The 13,620-nt window shown below is 38.0% G+C and overlaps 2 long non-coding RNA genes across 4 annotated transcripts in view; both read right to left on the bottom strand.

The window, feature by feature from the left end:
• LOC125640199 (uncharacterized) overlaps nt 1–2,962 on the bottom strand; it is a 590,047-nt gene extending 587,085 nt beyond the window's left edge. For both annotated transcript variants that reach the window (XR_012669364.1, XR_007357743.2), the window contains exon 1: nt 2,349–2,962. This is a non-coding gene — a long non-coding RNA (uncharacterized LOC125640199). The remainder of the gene's footprint in view (nt 1–2,348) is intronic.
• A 7,012-nt stretch (nt 2,963–9,974) lies between these two features.
• LOC125639312 (uncharacterized) overlaps nt 9,975–13,620 on the bottom strand; it is a 210,387-nt gene continuing 206,741 nt past the window's right edge. For both annotated transcript variants that reach the window (XR_007357456.2, XR_012669503.1), the window contains exon 4: nt 9,975–10,080. This is a non-coding gene — a long non-coding RNA (uncharacterized LOC125639312). The remainder of the gene's footprint in view (nt 10,081–13,620) is intronic.

The following is a 13,620-nucleotide window of genomic DNA, read 5'->3' as shown; positions in this document are numbered from 1 at the left end:
AAATACACTCTTATCAGCTAACTATTTCTTTGGTCTATGCTAATACACAAGTGTATTGACCTGAATACTCTCTAGCATGACCTAGTCTGTCAGCGTCACACCCAGTGCTTTGCTTACTCCTTGGTTACAGCAGATAACCACTGGGATTTTTCTGAGTGAGTTTTGTCCTGGTAAAAGGTGTTATATTTATGGCTTGTAGACTGAGATCCTCCCAATTATACACACCTCACCAGAGTTACAGGATGTACAGGTTTCCCCACACTGCCAAACTAAGATGCCTCAACACTGTAGCGGAAAGGTTGAGAGATTAATTAAAACTCTGTACACTGGCTTTGGCCAGGCTTGGCCTCTCTGCTGGGAAAGCCAACAAGGGTACAAATTAGTTTCATTTTGGAGTAAGGAATTATTTTAACTACTCATACACTTTTTAAAAGAAAAGTTCCTTCCAGCAAATCCCTTTAACACACTAATTTTCATTTCCAATAGAGCTCAAAAATTCTCACTATCCTAATCCACATCTAAGTGTCTATTTACAAACCCCTGCCCAAAACATGTGGGCCACATATCCTGTTCCTCTTTGCCTCCCTTTTATGGATTAGCAATAGGAACATGTCACCTTTTACTCTCCTATATACAAACCAACAAGTTTTTTCTCTGATCTATAAAGCACTGTCTTGTTTTACTTTCTCACAGTGTTCAAAAGACCTGAATCTTTTAGGATTAATTCACCACTGACTTTCAACCCAACCTACCCTATTAAAGACAATGCAATTAAACCACCTGCAAAACAATGTAGAATTTGTTCCCTTGCATCCTGCGACAGAATGCTCCATCACTGAGAGTGATGGCTGACTGTCAGGAATTTAGTGGGGAAAGAATCACTCTGGCCTGGGAACTTAGAGGTTACTGGATAAATAATATGCTTCTTAAAAATGATCACACTTCTCATGAACTGTCTCATTGCCAGGAATTGTTATGGAGGCCAAAACTATAACAGAGTTCAAAAAAGAATTAGGTAAGTTGATGGAGCTTAGGTACATCAATGGCTATTAGCCAAGATTGTCAGGGATGCAACCCCATGCACTAGGTGTCCCTAGCCTCTGACTGCCAGAAGGCCGGAGTGGATGACAGGGGATGGATCACTTGATGATTGCCTATTCTGTTCATTCCCTCTGAAGCACCTGGCATTGGCTGGTCAGAAGTCAGGATACCGGGCTAGATGGACCATTGGTCTGAACCAGTATTGCCGTTCTTATGTTCCAAGATTATTATTAAAAAATTATGTGGAAGGATATAGGATGCTGTGTTGACAGCAATAGCCTTTAATCTCTAAAAACTGAAGTTTAAAATCCAGTTAGTCATAGGTGAAAATATGTTAAATAGAGGCTTTTTCACATCACAAAATCATCACACCATTTGGAACAAGAGCTTCTTTCCAAGGTGGTGGTGTAGGTCAATGGAATGCTCTGGCAAAATGGTATATGGAAGCACACAAACATTACCGATGCTATTTCTGACTCCAGCCAATGTTATCAGCTCCAGATGTTCACAAGTATTACGTTAATTTGAAATGTCATAAATTAATAGTTTTATTATACAAACAGTTTTAGTTCAGATGCACCAGTCTTCCTTTCAGGGAACTGTTATTGCTGTAATAAACCCAAACAAGCATGGTTTAATAATGAGAACTCTGTGGTGATAAATTCTTTTTGATGGTCTGCAGTTAAGAAACTAGTTTATTAGATGTTGGAGAAAAACAAATTGGTTGTAATTTTGGACAATACCAATTTCTTTTGGACATGTGCTACATTTCTAAGGCCCAAATCTTATCCAGTCAGGAAAGTTATGAGAATACTTTATATCATGTGAAAAAAAACCTCTCATAAAAAGCTTAAGAATTTGCTTTCAGAAATGGTTACATATTTTACATATATAAACCCAACACTCCTGATGCTAGAAACGAACAACAACATATGGTAGTTATTCAGATTAAATAAATAACACTCTAAATAGCTATACCTACTGTGAGGTGATATGCAGAGTGGGGATAGGAGAAGCACAGTAGGATGTGTTGTTAGTGTTCGCTCAATATAACTAATCATCTCATTAGAAATCCCTGAGCCAGTGTTACCCAGGGTTCTTTCAACCCAAAGCTCTTGGTAACTTTTACTCTGTGCGAGATGGTGTCAGGAAATAAATCAAGGAGACATGGCCATCAGACCGATAGATGGTTGGCACAAACAGGACAACACAAGAGTACTTTCACTTAAAGCTAAACTTTACTTAGTCCCAAGCACTTACACACATCTGCAACAGGCTAGTAAAACCCCCCAACCCTTGATAATTACCAAAGCTGAGTGTGGCTCTCGAGTGACACAGCAGCAGGCTTCTTGTGGCCAAATCTTCCGTCTGCCGGTAGGGACTGCAAGATGTATCCAGAGACAGAGTCCAAAAAGAGTCCAACTACCTCAAACTTTTTTCCCTTGTTTATACATTAGCAATAGAATGACATGTCCCTTAAAGAAAACCTGTTAAGTAAGCAGTTTCAATGGTCAAGCAAGCGGTTCCTTCTGATTATTGATTAACCAGATGTGGGTTTTTCCAGAGTTTGCAGCCTTGAGGCCCCAATAGCCATTCCTGGGGCACATCCTGCTCTTCTAAAATGCATGTGTCAGCAACTTCAACACAATTCTTATCAGGAAGGACGCGGGGTCAAGCTGCCCTTTCTGTGGCACCCAATGACCCCCTCCCCTCCTGCCTTGGTTAAGCTAAGCCTGCTGACTTGGCCAATCTACAGCCTGCTGACTTGGCTGATTTTAGCAATAAGCCATAGTGGTTTGAGGCACTTTACTGGTTTGCTGACATTTCCCCGTATACCAGCCCATAAAATATGTTAGTTACTGCAGATTACAGCTGGCATGTAGTGGTCATATATTAATTCACCTTCAAGGTATTCCCTCAGAAGAAGTTGCTGGATATCTTTAATGCAATTGTGGGTAAAAAACATCTTTTATCTATAATATGAAAAGAACCATTACATATTTTCAGAAGACAGATTTATGACTAAATATGCAGCCTATATTGACATTATTCTGAGGAAAATTTTTATGAATGAATTCCTATCAAAATCTGTTTGGAAAAATAAATCCGAGCTTTCTGAACAACAAACATGAAATAAATATTCTCTTTAAAATAGAAGCTACTGACTTTTAACGTTTCCCAAACAACTTTTTAAGGCCAGAGTACCAAAAGAGATTGAAAGAGAGCCCTAGCCCTTGTTTCATATATCTATCACATTGCTTCCCTGTGAACACTGTGAAAGGCTTACGTGCTTTGAACAAAACCTTCCTTGTGGTAAAGTATCCCTATATGACAACAAGAGGCTGAGACTTGTAGTGCCAAAAGATTGGAGGAGACGCAGGTTGATATCGTGAGCACCACTGGGATGACCACTAAAGACTCTGGGGATCAACATGACAACTATTCTGAAACAGTTACTAGAGTAGAGGAGCAGAATTTAAAGTCACCATAAAAATGTTTTCTGGGTTAACTTGAAATGGAATTTGATACGTAGAGAAAAAGCTCAGAATTTGTTTTTTCAATAAACATGGCGACGTCTGCATAGTGTATTTTGTACATATTGATTATATTCATGGATCAAATATACATTAGAGCATGCAAAAATAATTAGAGCATGCAAAACAGATTGACATATGCCACATTGATCATATTTTATATGACACAAATATGACTAGTATGCTAAATATACTGGACCATGTTCATCCCTGGCGTAACTCCTCTGAAGTCAATGGAATTACACCAGGGATGAGTTTGGCCCATCTAACCACAAAGAAAAGGAGAGTGGCCATGATCTCCTTATACCTTTTCATCACTCCCAGATTGAGAACCCATGGTTTAGCATGAATTCAGAACCATATTAAAATCTGTTTGGTTGCATTAATGTATTTAGAATAAATAAGTATCAGGCATGCCTTATTACTGTGGATTATTAGAAAGGTTTCATTATACAACATGTAATTAATTAAAGCATGACTTATCCCCGAGGCTCATAAAAATGACAGTGAAGAGTAAATGTTTAGCCTTGGGAATGTGCCAGGTTGCACCAACTGTCAGGTAGTTTAAAAAGAATTTCCCAGGTGAAGAATCCTCAGGAACCTACTATGAGGTGCATGGGTGCACACACACACACACACTTTAAAGTAATAGAAGTTGGACACTGATTTACTATCAGATACTCCAGGTGTATTTTAGGAGCTAATTACTCGTACATTTTCTTCCCCCATCTATAAAATGGAGATGATAATTCTTCCTTTCTCCCACCCCTTGCCTGTTTTATCTAGTTAGAGTGTAAGCTTTTTGAGGGCAGGGCCTCTCCCTTACTATGTGCTGGAACAGTCCCTAGCAAAATGAGGCCTTGCACTCTTGCCTAGAGGCCCTGACTGAGTTTAATATAAATAACTTAAATCACAACTTTTTTTTGTTACCCATGCACTACTCCTCATTCATGAGCTTAACTATATAATATAATCTTAGATGATCTTTGCACATCTTAGATGATTGTTCTAACACCATTTTCCTATAATATATCAGCAGTAATAGTGTTTTACCTTTAAAACATATAAGCCAATTCTTTGGTTAATATTATTAATATGCCTTTTTGTGACATCCAAAACGTCTGACATTGATGGTAAGGCCATTCCAGTCCATCTGGAATTAGAGATCGCTGTGAAAAAAATCTCATTTGAAAAAATCATTAGAAATACATTTGTTTTTTTGACAGCATTGGGTTTTATTTTCTTCTTCAGTGGCTGCTGTTTCTCAGTTAAACAAAGAGTACTAGATCAAAACTTTTAGAAATTGTAACGTTTTCTTTGTGGTTTCTGAAGCAGCTTTTCTGCTTTTTTGCTGACAACCCTTGCAAATCAATCAATCAGAATTCATAGGCCAACGCATCCAACTAAGAGCACAGGATTTTTTTTAAGATGTGAACAAATAGCCAGTCAGACATATGTCAATTTCCAACCCAGTGTAGTTCCAATTGTTTGCATTTGTGGTTTTTCATTAAAAATGATCATCTTCTTGAGTTTATTTTATTCAGTTTGTCTAATGCAAGCTCATTTTCCTTTCTCTGAACTGGACTTTTACTTTCTTCTGCACTAATACGTTTTTTAAAAACGCATTTTTCCATCACTAAGTGAGAGGAATTCTGAATATATCTTTTCTTGTGTCCAAAGATGATCCTTTATTGATCTTCAACAACCTTGTAGGGTTTCATATTTTTGGAAGTCCATGAGACAAATGGACTGAATGTTTTTTATTTGTTTCTTCCTGACCTAAGAATGATATTTTCTCTTCTTTTCCTCAATCCTGAAAACGACATGTACGTCTGTGTGCTCTGAGAGACTTTTCTTAATGTTCTACTCTAAATCAGGGACTTTTCTCAACCTATTTTCTTCATGCATATGGACAGCTCTCTATTTCTTCTGCCCAAAAAGGACTTTCTCGGCTAGATTCTCAGCTGGTGTAAATCAGCATCACTCTGTTGAAGTCAGTGGATTAGTGCTGATTTACACCAGCTGAGGAGTTGACCCTAAATCATCTTTAATTTGTTCTTACTCAGGGTGAAGAAAGTTCCTGAAAGGATTCACTTCCAGCACATAAGAGCTCTTTATCCCGGTTTTGGATTAGATGTCATCCTCCCTGAAAACGGCAGTTTTAGTAAAATTTATGTTTCATACCCCCCTTCATTGTATTAATAAATACAAGACAGTACTGAATGTGTGAAAGTACTTAATCTTAACCTATGAGGTCCCCCATGTGCATCCCCTCTTCCTGATCTACTCCATCCCAATTTTGAAACCTTGTTTCAGAAAACCCAGGGAGAGGCTACTGCAGAATTGGGAAAAGTAGGGGACACTTTTTCCTTCTTTATGTGCACATCCACGCCTGGATCCACTGGGTTTTCACCCTATAGTTGTGGAGATAGATTTGGAGATAGATTTTGTGGAGATAGATGATTTGGCCCAATGTTACTTAATGAAAGGACATGGACATCTAGACTGGGAGTTAATAATTTTCCTTTCAATTTGACAATCTGGTAAATTTTTAGTAGCACCTTTGCTAATACACCAACAATCTCTGGTCCAGTAAAAGATATTACCTCACCCACCTTGTCTCTCTAATATCGACCAAGGGTCAGACAACTGGTTCCCATGGCATCAAACCTTCCCAACACTATGGATGTTTTTAAACTGATGTTTTTTAATTTCTAAATTGTTTCCATTCTACAGGATTAAAGAGGATCAATTTGGGGAGGAGGTTAAAAAAATTGAAACAACATTTTAATCAAAGCTTATCAAAATGATTATTTATCATTTTAAACATATTAAAATGTCACTAAATGTGAAAAAAATGAGAAGTTTAAAAGCAGTTATTTACCTTTTTTATATTTCATTTTCAAAGAAAGGCCATTTTACTGTGAAAAATATTTTTGTTCTCAAGATTTTGGCCAGCTCTAATGCTCCCCCTGCAGCTTTAACTTACTCACTGTCCTCCTGAGGGAATGGGGTTCCAGGTCCCGGGAGGCTTTGGAAAGGCACAGGTTTCAGAGTAGCAGCCGTGTTAGTCAGTATCCGCAAAGAGAAAAGGAGGACTTGTGGCACCTTAGAGACTAACCAATTTATTTGAGTCTCTAAGGTGCCACAAGTACTCCTTTTCTATTTGGAAAGGCACAGGAGTTTAGTATAGATGGTCCATATATCTATATCCCAGGAATCACAAGGCTAGAAGCCAAATCTCCAGCCACTTTAGGGGGAAGATGGCATTGGAAACTCTGCCATTGCAAGAAATCCTTTGAATTAGCCTTTTCCTTCATGCAGGAATAGCCTCTGTAAGGAAGAACACAACAATCACAGCTACCACCTATGGCCTTGCCAATACTAGAAAATAAAATGGACTCCGGCAAAGCTGTATATTAAGGGCAACCCTATCAATTGTGTTCAGCTGGGAATTCTAGCTGCAAGATTCCTTACATCTTCTCAACCTAAAGAAGTTCTTCACTGTCTTAATGCTCCCCCCAAAGGTCTTGTTTACACATTGCAAAGAAAAAAGCCCAGCAGCACCTATGACGAATGATTGGGAGACACTGTGTATCTGCCCTGTTTCATACAGAAAAGGTTGCATATATTAGTAGACATTATTGAGACTCACATATATGAATCTGCTATTTCATCCCACTCTCAACCCATTCAGCTGAATAACACAGCATGGCACTCTTTCTACATTTCTGTTTCTTCTTATTTTTTATGAATATATTTTCTTCTTTTAGGATTAATTATTCTGGCAGCGCAAGACATAATTCAATACAGCTACTGAAACCCTTTACAAATAATTAATGTAATGTAAAAAAAACCTGAATAAATTGAAGTTTCTGCCAATGAGCTCTCTAATTTTCCTACCATCAGAAGAAGATATATACCTCAGTAGAATTTGTGGCAAGTAATTATGCTTAGGAAAATAGTACATTGAAAAAATGTCCATATCCTTTTATGTTTCAGATTAACATTTATAAAACATCATTTTTACTACAATAGGTACAATCCAACCATAGATTTAATGGTTTCTATAAACTGTGATCCTAATTTGATCTCAGTTACACCAGATGTGGTGTAACACTACTGATTTACATCCATATATGTGGAATCAGAATCTGTCTCTAATCTTTTTTTAGCCAGAAGACTAACAACATCATATATCCTTATCCATCCTGTGTTCTTTTTTCCAAGCCCTTGAGAGAGTTCAATGTTTTATTCTTTGCCAAATTAAAATATTCTGTGGAGGCTTGGGGTTGGGGATTTTTATCTGTTTTGAACTGAAAAGCAGGATGTGTTTGACATGACATGATCAAATCAGAACAGATGACAGTTATGCTCACTAAAGAGTAGACCCACGGCACTTATAACTGTTTTTAGTTTCTCTCTTTCCAAATTACTGGCACAGTCAAAACCAATTCATTCAATTAGCCCTTTAGAGTAAAGCCATGTCAATGGGTTGCATAAATACATGATCCCTATAGCAATATGTAAAATGTCTCTTTTCACATCCCACAGCCTCTTTGTTGACATCTAATGTATTGTAATTAAGTCTAATTAGGTAGACTTATGGATTCACTCTCATGGTTATGTATAAGTACATGTCCCCCACAGCTATTTGTTCAAGGCATTCTTCATATCATTTAGCTTGCTTCAATTATGCATTTTATAATTTGCCTACTGATGTTTTTGCATAGTGATTTTATATACAGAAATATGACCTACAGGATTTTCAATAATGTTAACTTTATATCTGAAGAGATTTCTTTGACATATAACTTAGTTTCCTTTCATTGCTTTTTAACTCAGTTGTTATTAAAACAATTCCTTTTGTGCCTAAAATTTATTTCATTACTGTTTTAATTATGCAACTGTGAAAAGCAGATAATGAGAAAATAGATGGACTTTTTGAAATTTGTACTCTATGAAGTGGCTAACCATTCCATTTTGCAAATGAAAGTTTTAGAACTGATTTTTTGTAGGTTCATAAAATATTCATTATTTATGCCTCAATCCTGTGTAATGCTTAAGCATGTGTGTTACTTTACTCACATAAGCAGTACCACAGTGCATAAATTTACTCATGTCTTTGCACAAAGAGGGCACTGGGAATTCCACTTTTGTTTGTGATTCAGAGAATGTAAGATTATTAGTTAATCTTCAAGGCATGACTAGTATATGGCTTTTTGTCTTGATTTTTAATTCACCTCTTCATAAATTTCAATTTTCTTCCATTATATGGCCATTGTTTTGCTTATGAAAATAGGAGACAGGAAAATAAAATGAACTTCCTACTTAATAAATAAATCAACATGCTGGATTATGTATATGAAGGTGAACTCTTCAATTGTACCTTAACTCCACTAATAGGTCATTTGCCTTGGCCCCTGATTCAGTAAAGCACTTAAGCAAATGATGAAATCTACCGTGTTTAACACTTCCTACCTACCAGTTCCAAATTTAGGACTTATGATTGATACAAAATGCACACACATACATCCTGTAAGTGTCTCTATCTACGCTTTACGATATAGCCTTTCCGTGGTCGTTGCTGTAACAGAGGGACGGGGTTCTGTCAATAATTCCTATGTCACAGCAAGGGAATACTGATAAATCTATGCTACCTCTTTCATCAGCTAAGATAGATACTGGAAACATCCAGCATCCAGAAATGTAAGATTTGATTTGATTTTCTCTGTAACTAAGCTAATGGGAACCAATCTCACTGGGCTTTGCAAACCATTCCGATGTGATATGTTGTGCAAAACATTTATTTTATTTTACTACCATTTTCTCTGTTTTTAAATCTTATTGTTAAGAAGGCTATTGTTGTATTGGGTAACTTCACATAGACTGCCCTGAATGAGCTGAGAATCCCTCAACCTCTGAGAGAGAGCTGATGAAGGGATAAGTATTTCTGGAGCCTACCCCACTACACATAGTCTAAGTAAGGTGGGGCACGGACAAGAACTGTGCTCTCCCATTAAGGCATAATACAAATAGCTGTGGCAGATGCACACCAGGAAGAAACTCAAAGACCATGGAGCAGATGTGAAGGTGACACTCACTGAACCTTCTCACAGGCATATCTGCCCTAATTGTGAATAATTTTGAAAATCAGTCCTCAAATGTCTAACATATACATAAATGACTAAACAACATCATAGGGAAGAAATGTTAAAATGAACTGAATTTAAGAAACAGATGCACAAACAAATTGAAACAAGCTGGTATTAAAAATGAAATAAAAGGCAGTGGAGGAGAAGAAAAAGACTGATCGTAAGACAAAGTAGAAAATGCAAACTTAATACTTCCCAAATCACCACATAAATTCTACCAGTCTATCAAAGTACACACCTGTTCTCCGCATCCTCCCTGCTGAGTGCATGAGGAAACCAATTTAAAGATACTGTAGTGAATGTGAAAATTGCAGATCCATCCATCACCATTATCCCCTCTACAAAAACAGCTATTGGAGAAGAAGAATAAGCCAATAAGCCTTTATTTGTAAAACAACAAAAAAATGCAGCTTCTGCTAATACTGGCCGAGTACTTAGCCATCGCCTAAGTAGAAAACCAGGAGCGATTAAGTGGTGGTCTGATGCCAGGGGATTCATGCTCAGGGGTTTTTTATTATTATTATTATTATTATTATTTTATTCTGTATGCGCTATTAGTATCTGATGACCTAATATACATGGTAGCAGCAGCGGAAGCAACTGCTAGGACAAAAGCCTCCATAATTGCTTAACAAAATTGCTATTCTCCATTCTCAGCCTAAGACACTGATTCTGATCAGACAATAGAAAGAAGATACACTCAGTGTTTGCTAGCAGTTACAGTAATGGCAGGTCGTAATTTTAATTTCTCAAACCCGCATGCTGGGGGCCCTCCTATAGAGTCAACTTACCGAGAGCCAGTAATTAGAGAAGAAGCCATCTGTGTGGCTTCACTACTGGACCTTTATTACAGACCATTTATCTTAATATTCAGTCTTTAAAGAAACCATCAGTGTAGGATTCCCACTCTTGGTTTTCAAGCTCCCAGCCACAAGACAGAGCAGTGATTTGCACTGGGATCACATATCCCAAAAGTGAGAATCCTTTTGCATGAAAATGGAGCAGAAGCCTGGATATGGAATTTTCTTTCTAGTCCTGCAACCCTATTCATTGTTTTGTGGTTTTTAAAAAAGGATCTGTACTTGAAGAGGAACAAATACCAGAAACCAACTCCTCTAAGCATGTTTTACTTTGTTGTTTTCACTGCTCGTCTGTTGCTGCTGTCTTGCAGCAGATGTTGCTGTTCATTTTGTTTTTTAAATCACTCTATTTAAAATCAGGCATGTGATTGCCCAACAGTGAAAAAGAGAACGAAGCTGTCACTTTGATATGACTGCTTGGAGACTGCTCTTTCTTCGTGCTGTCATTGTGTGGCCTATGTTAGTGAGAAGCACAGCGCAATAAGAAAAATATAAAAAATATTCAGTGACAAATCAATTCTCCTTGCGCTATAAAATGAGATTGACAAGCAAACATACTAGAAGTCTATAAAAAGTAAATAAGCAGGTGTGGAAGCACAATCTATGGCCTAACTTGCAACCTGATATTAACTGCACTCTGGCTGAAATCCAAACACTCTCTCCCTCACCCCACAAACACACACCCCTCTTGTGCAGACCCCAGACAAAGGCCTGACCCCACAGAAGTAGTAGGACAGGTAGAGATCCAGAAAGTGCTAGTCTCTCTGCTCAGATACAAAAAGGCCAATTCTGGGAGCAGACAGTGAGAAAGGTAAGTGAATCTACATTTGTGTCTCCAGTGACTGTGAACCCCCATCCTGCAGGCATGGAAGGACAGTGTCCATCTTTTTCAGTCAATAGGAAGAGTTGCACTGTATGAACTGGGGTGAGTCAACCCATGTTGTTCCTCAAACACTTACTTATCTCCTCCTCTAGTCTCCCCTACTTACTCTGTCCTTGTTCAGGAAGAGCAGAATTTTACCCTATCCAAGCTGTAGAACTCAAAGCTCATTTACTGGTGGCCCATGCCTTTATCCCAATAAGACTCAGGAATAGTGTAATTTCCAGTAATGGTGACCCAGTAGAGTCAGTAATTTTTTATTGCAATGAAGCTTTGGTGAGTATTGTAAAGCATAATAGGAATGATAATGATACTGAGTTAAGCACTGTACAGAGTTTACAGTAGCCTTTAACCTCCACCAAACAGTCCATGAGAGCTATTGGTAATTCCTGAAAGAAATGTGAAGGGAAAGAACCTTTCAAAAATGTAGCAAACACTTACTCCCTCAAAAAAAAAAAAAAAGTATTTCTGAATTCATTTTGCCTGACCAATATATAGACAAACTGTACTGCTGGGCCAGGGATAAGAGCACGAACAGAGACTGCTTGCTCAGCCTGTGAGTGCAATACCATACCAAATTATCAGCTTGCAAATGGATCTTTTCTGTATCAGAAAAAAATTTACTATATAGAAATGTTAGAATATTTAATGCTGCTCTTGGTGGCATAATAGTCAGTTTGTATTATGACAATGTGTCTTCCAAGCTTTTTAATCAAGCTGGGAAGTTAAGAAGGTCAGGTTGTATTACTCTGTATGTATCCCATTTGTACTTTGCTATTGAAACACACTGTCATTCAGGAAGGACCCAGGCCTTTTATAAAAAACACAAAGTTGGGAACATTAGCTCATTTCTTCAGGATCAATTAATTTCCCAGAAACTGATGAATGCATTTTAGAAATAGCTGTAGGGAAATGTTAATCGGAGATATATCTATCATGCCTTGGAGAACACTTTAGCCAAAATGAAGAGAGGTTCAACTTCCCTTGAGTTGCAAATAAGATTGTGATTGAGTAGTTTACTTACTAACTTCTATTATAAGTGAGAGATGCATCAAATTGTAGAGAGCCTTTGCCCAGAGCAAAAGGGTAATGCTTTGTCGTTAAACCATTTAACACAATCGGGAAAGATAAAATTTAGTATCCAAGTATATACTAAGAATATTTTCCATGTCAAGTGGGATTTCAGAACTGCTCATCATTGGCCTAACTGTTTTCACTGAAGTCAGTGGGAAATCTTCTATTGACTGCAATGGAAGCAGAGTTAGGCCAACTGAGTACCTTCATAAATCCCTCTCTGCATAAGTAAACCTAACCCTACTCCTGTTGACGTCAAAGACAAAACTCATTGATTTCAGTGGGAGGCTGGTTCAGACCCCTTATTAGATGGTTGACCCCTTGTGGACAGAATAAGAACCAACACAAACCTCATGTAAAAACCTAGCCAAAACAACTCAATGTTTTTCCAAAAGTCAAAAATATTCAGTTCATTATTTTACAAAAAAGTTAATCTTCACACTCCTTGCCCTACCTGGAGCCAGTTAGGACTAGAAGAAGATATGCCATCAGAACACCTTTACTTGTAATAGTTTTAGTCTGACTAGAAACATAAGCTAGTTGAAGCCTGATTCAGCAGGATTTCTAACCCAACACTGCAGGCCCCAGTAGCACAGGTAGCTCAGATCTGAGCCTATTCTACAATCCAGGATCAAAATTACCACCCCCATTTGCAGAAGCTTGGATCTGAATCCAAGCTGAGCATCATGACCAACTTCTTTCTTTACAGTAGGCTGAACCAAAGCCCCAGAACCACAGATATTCAAGCTTCAGGAACATTTGGATCTGGCTCAGAATTCTGAGACTCAGGCCCAGTTAATTTACGGAAGGGCTGGCTGAGCATCAGAATGTGTGATCACTTAGAGAAAGGGTGCTGTTGTGGTTAAGGCATTGGACTTGCCTCAGAAGGTTTGCATTCTGTTCATGGCTCTGCCACAGACCTCTTGTATGACCCTGGGCAAATCACTCAGGGTTTGTCCACACTGCAGTAAAAAACCAGAGGCACCAAGTCTAGAGCTTGGGTCAGTTCACTTAGGCTTGTGGGGCTCGGGCTGTGGGACTAAAAATTACAGCGTAAAGTTTGGTCTCAGGATGGA

Source organism: Caretta caretta, chromosome 7 (assembly GCF_965140235.1).
Source record: "Caretta caretta isolate rCarCar2 chromosome 7, rCarCar1.hap1, whole genome shotgun sequence".
NCBI lineage: Eukaryota > Metazoa > Chordata > Testudines > Cheloniidae > Caretta > Caretta caretta.
This window is presented reverse-complemented; position numbering and strand designations above follow the sequence as displayed.